The sequence below is a fragment of the Ixodes scapularis genome, unplaced genomic scaffold (genome assembly GCF_016920785.2).
Source record: "Ixodes scapularis isolate PalLabHiFi unplaced genomic scaffold, ASM1692078v2 ptg001158l_1___fragment_1__unscaffolded, whole genome shotgun sequence".
In the NCBI taxonomy this organism is placed as follows: domain Eukaryota; kingdom Metazoa; phylum Arthropoda; class Arachnida; order Ixodida; family Ixodidae; genus Ixodes; species Ixodes scapularis.
Window position 1 is genome coordinate 1,393,696 of NW_024610106.1, and position 6,000 is coordinate 1,399,695.

The following is a 6,000-nucleotide window of genomic DNA, read 5'->3' on the forward strand; positions in this document are numbered from 1 at the left end:
AGGAGAAATACAGGAAAGACGGGGGCGTCTTTCAGCTGCCCTGACATTAGCGCGAGTCATCGCGTGAACTTGGAGCGTGCGCGAGCTCCTGCTTCGGAATGCGCCCAGGCAGCATTGCTCAGCATAATTAAGGCAGCTGGATGGATGGATTGATGGTAATGCAGCGGGCGGAAGCCCGCTCGTACTAGAAGCACAGGTTGCCTTAGCTCGTATTTAAGTGCAAAACAGATTAACACGCAAACTTACCAACACGACGATTCTCGTGTGGTTCACGATATTCTAATCGCATAAGGTACTTAAGATAAGCGTCAAGATCGTCTCAGTCGCTCCTCGCAGAGTAGACCAGCCGCGACGGTGAGCCGATGTAAACACAGGCAAGCAGCTGTGCGTGATGAAATGACGGGAAAACCCAAAACCAAACAAATATTTATCGAAATAACATATTAAATCTCAAAAAGGTTTCCTCTGCCTCACATAAAAAAAAAAGCTGTAAAATTGTTTGATGCTTGAACAATAGAATGCACTTACGTTTCCTCCATTACTCTATGTTTCCTCCAGATTAAGAAAAAATAAGTTTTTTCTCTAAAATTGACGAGATCTGCCTGGTGCGAACCACGAACGCTGTCACAACTTCCGGTGTACTTAAAGCGAGCAGAGGAAATGCCAGTAATCCAATAGAATCCACTGCAATCCACACGCACAAAAAAAGTTTGTCGACGAAACGTATCAGGGTGGTGCTGTCCGCGAAACGATTTTCGACGAAACGTCACAGTGTCGACGAAACGTGTGTCCATGAAACGTGTGTCCACGAAAAGTTGTCCACGGAACGTAATTCCACGAAACGAGTTTCGACGAAATGATAGGGACCCAACGGCTGGACACCTTGGCTACAGCAGGACGCTCGCCAGGATTCGAGAAAAGTACTACTGGCCGAGGCTACCGAAGACCGTTCACCTATACATTCGATCATGCCACGAGTGTCAGCGACGCAAGAAACTGCCGACGAAGCCGTCAGGACTTCTGCACTCGATTTCTCCCCCGTCTATGCCGTTCCAGCAGATCGGAAAGGATTTACTTGGGCCTTTCCCACCGTCAACGTCGGGAAACCGCTGGACTATCGTCGCCACCGATTATCTCACGGTACGCCGAGACGAAAGCCCTTCCAGCAGGCACGGCTGTTGAAGTCGCCAAGTTTTACATCGAGTCCGTCGTCCTCCGGCACGGCGCTCCAGAAGTTTTGATTACAGATCGCGGATCATCGTTCATGGCACAGCTGACCCAAGAAATCCTCCGACTCAGTCACACCAGCCATCGCCGCACCACGGCGTACCACCCGCAGACCAACGGGCTAACGGAGAGACTCAACAAGACCATCGCCGACATGATCTCCATGTACGTCGACGTGGAGCACAAGACATAGGACGAGGTGTTGCCGTACGTCACATTTGCCTACAACACGGCCATACAAGAGACCACCGGAGTGACAGCCTTTCAACTGGTGCATGGGCGCAAGGTAACGACAATGCTGGACGCTATGTTACCTCACGAACCGGCTGTTGACGCAAGCGACGACGCCCAGGTGGTTGCCCAAAGGGCAGAAGAAGTCCGTCAGCTCGCCAGACTCCGGATTAAGGCTCAACAACGTGTCGACACTGGCCGCTACAACCTTCGTCGTCGGGACGTCCACTTCCAGCCCGGTGACAGGGTGTGGGTGTGGACACCGATTCGCCGACGCGGTCTCGGCGAGAAACTCCTGAAACGTTACTTTGGACCTTACAAAGTGCTTCGTCGACTCGGGGATCTGAACTACGAGGTGATGCCCGACGGAACACGGACTTCGTCACGCCGCCCTCCACGACCGGAAGTCGTCCACGTCGTGCGACTGAAGCCGTACTACGCTCGATAGGACTGTGGACCTTATGTGTTCCAAATGACTCATTAGTTTACCGTTCTTTTTTTGTTTTGTTTGTTTTGCCGCGCGCGCAGCTGGCCAAGTAGGCAGCGTGCGCGTGGCATAACGGTTATCGCGCTTGCCTTCCATGCAGAAGGCCAGGGTTCGATTCCTGGCCGCGGCTACACATTTTTGTTGACACTGTAATGTGATGTTCTAGTGAATTCGAGAACCGTCTTGCTGATTCGAAGTTAGAATGTTCTACGCGCCGAACCTTCTACACCGAACTATCCAGAAACCCACGAGGGTACATAAGGGATTCCGCAAGGCGAGCGGAGTCAGTTTCGCCCCAGCACTCGACTCTGCTGTCTCGCCGACTTCGACGCTCGCGACGCTTTATTATTATTTTCTATTCCCTTTTTGTTTTGGGCACAAGTTCGCCACATTAAACGTTTATTTCTTCCTGTTGATTTATTGTTATTCTGGTCACCACCCGTGACAATATTTATGGACTGTATTTTTATATATTTATGGGTTTTTTTTTCTAGTGCATCTGAAGAACACTCGGCACGTTTCTGCTTTAGTTAAACGGTCATGATGCAAAATCTTGAAAATTTTTCAGTTATTCGTAATATGAAATCATTGCAAGCGGCTTAGTGCTCAACCTTTTTTTTTTGCTTTCAGTTGAATTAGATAATGATCAGGAAGTTTGATGTCTGATAGCAGTGAACTGAATGCCCAAGTATACTAGGATTCTGTGTTTTCGAATAAACCCAGAAAAACGCCTACCGGTAAAATTTTTGTCAATTCGGATTTATTCGTTAAACGCCATTTCAATCTCCCAATGCAAAAAATATAAAAAAGATGGTAATATAAAACCAAGTTTGGTAAGTGTTGAAGGTCAATAGTCCTAAGAAACTGCCATCCCAGTTTCCCTTCGAATCTCGGGTCATTCACAATCGATGTCTTGCCGTTTAACTCATCAGCATTCATTCAGGACAAGTCATTGTACTTCCGAGTCGGAATAACAACCACTTTTCAGGTTTCTAGTCTGGACCGTATTACTTGTACTTGGAGTTGGATTTGTACTATTATTTGTAACTGAAAGCTATGGGCCTCGCTTTCATTGTCCACGAGGGCAATGAAAGCGAGACAGAGGAATTCCCCCTGGATGGATGGATGGATGTGAATGGCTATATCCTTTGTAACGGGTGGGAGCTTGCGCCACCTAGCCTAATAGCCACGTCCCACTAGAGCGACAAACAGGAACAAACGACAACGAGAGAGCCTGTTTGTCAGAGTCCGCCGTCCCACCTGGCGGACACGACGCAGAACACGGGGACTAGGAAGCTTGTTTACTAGTGGGACTGGAGTTGTCAACCAAACACTTCAAAATACACGGACAGAGTCTGGCGTCGCGGTTTTCGTGCTTTGCTCTTTGGGCGTAAAACTCGCAGAAAAACACGGTGAAAGTGGAGACGATTGCTTTATTTCTTGATTAAAGCTTCATCTAGTCTTCATTTGCCATTGGCAACTTTCCGCAAACAGTCATGACAATCGACATTAAACATTTTCCGAACTTAGAATTCCCAAATCGTTCCTTTTTTTGGGGTCGTTCAAGGAATTCTAGAGGAGCACCACGAAATTTTATGCCGATTTTGAGGATGTTTATAACTTAGTATCCAAGGTGTCTTTTGGGGAACAATACGGCATCCCGATTATCGCAAAACGTGATGACAAGTTTCCCGTCTGCCGGAATGGTTTGCCGAAACGTCATGTCCTACTTCGTGGCGAGCGGTCTTACATTGGTCAGTCCTCGAACCTCGGTGTATCCATCCTGATGCAGTAGTGTAGACCTCGGTGTTTCGAACCACCACCTCGTGCACCGGGTTTTCGCGAGCAAAACCAGTCGCAGCAAATTCTCTTTTGCAAGAAGGCTGCCAGCAAGCAAGCCACGACCCCCACGAGCAATCAAGGAATGGGAAGTGCGGGAACGATCAGTGGCCACCAAGGCCTTCTCTGAAGGTCAAACGGTGAGGCGAGCTTCGGGAGAAAGGGTGGAAGGGAGGGAAGAGGCAGCCGAGGTTAACAGTGGGTGAAGAGGATAAGTTCCTCGGTGGGGCTGCTTGCGGCGCTACAAGTTCAAGGACAAACAGGAACCTGTCCGTCGTCGATTGTTTGTCGCGAGTGTTGGCTGTTACAGTGGGACAGCATCTGCGACACGTAACTTTGTGGTGTTTCCAGACAAAAATCTGTGTTTGTCGCTCTAGGGGACGAGGCTATAAGTCTAAGAAGACAAACATGATTCCTCCCTCCCTTCTAAGCCAATTTTCTCTCCCGAACTATCACCAAGATTTCTTTTGGGGGATTGGGCAGGAAAAATTGAAAAAAACATCACCCCTCTGCCTTCCCCCCCCCCTCCTCCCTTTCCCGTGAGGGAGTCACCAGTTTCCCTCAGGTCAAACATTGTCGCCGTTAAAGGGGTAGTGCAACCATTTTAATGTTCGAAGAGTTGGCAGTTTGTATCTTTTATATTGTTTATCCAGGCACAAGTGACGAAAAACGCGTCGCCTTGCTTCAATAAACTGCTATTGCGCTGCGTAATCGCAAAGAAAAAAAAACTAACTATTTGCTGATCTGAAGCCGCGTGTGGCTGTTCCGGGAACTACAGTGACAGCGTCGCTGGGGGATACGCGGAAGTCAACAAAAACCTGTCCCCCTCTGCTGCTGCATTCGCCGTCAACCACGTGGCGAACCGTCCTTTGTGTTAATCACTCGCCGCGGCCTTTGACGATGCTAATCCTTTAAAAGTCGACAATCGCGGAGGAAGCGGCCGGGGTATCTGAAAAGAGAGCCCAATGGGACCAGGTGGTCCCCCAAAGTATGTCACACAAAAGGCAATGTGGAGAGTTGAGAGGCACTTTGACCTTCGATTTGTTTCATTTTTTTTTTTTAAATAAAAACTAGCGCTCTCGAAAAATTATGCTTTTCTGTTCCTCGTTTCATAGGTGACACAGATTGATTTCCGCAGTTTATTGGCCAAAGTCCGGAAATCGTTGCACCGCCCCTTTAAGGCCCGTTCACACACTTTTCATTTGACTACAACCAACAGCGACAAGATCAGTTTTTAAGCCTCTTGAGACGGCTTGCAACCAGCCCCGCAGCAGCGCATCTGGTCGTAAGATGCTTCAAAACGATCCTTGTCTCATACGGTCGTACTCGGTCATTAGTGATTTTCTGAAAATTTCTATGGGAAAATGGCGGCCGACGGAGTTTTCGAACGCATGGGGCTCTATGGCACTAGAAACCGAAAACGGGCGAAAATGGGCTCCATTTTCCCATTGAAAATTTCAGTAAATCACTTATAACTTTTGATTAAGTTATCCGATCGGGCTGAAACTTTGGCATCTGGTTGTGACCTCTACCTCTACCTCTGGGCGGAGAATGAGCGTTCGGCGATGCCTAGTTCATTTTTGCGGTTAAAAAGTCCGTGTAAATTTTCTTTTGTGACACCCTGTACTTTGGTTGCTGACCTGGCTGACCTCAATTTTAGATTGAGAGGTCAATCTCTGCCTCTTGTCATCTTGTTTTCCAAGGCAACGGTGACTCTCGCCGGTAAAAAAGCGGTGAATCTCCGACAGACGCAGGAAAGGTAAAGCAGCCATCGCTTTGACTAGCAGACGCAAAGTAGACGACGTTAACTGCGCCAACCCGCCGACGCCGTTAAAGTGAGGAGTCTCACCAGACACGAAAGGAGGGAAAAAGTATTTGGGAGGGAACTTGCGGACACTAACACGCTCAGTCTTGGTTCTTTGCAAACAAATCTCGGCGCCTCGGGACACCTCGCCAGTGAGTCCTCTGACTTCCCTCCTTGATGCGCGTCTGCTAGTTGTTGGACAAAAACAAAGTACCGCTCGAGTTATTTCGTCTGCCCTCTCTGAAAGGCAAAGTCGACTTCCGAAAGTCGCAGGAAAGGTAAGACAGACGCAGGCAACGGTGCGAGCAGACGACGTTGCAAAGGAGGAGACGACGCTCAGATAGGGGGTCGCGATCAGCCAATCGGGGCTTGGGGTTCTGATGTCACCGCTATTTACTTTCTCATGCGCAGA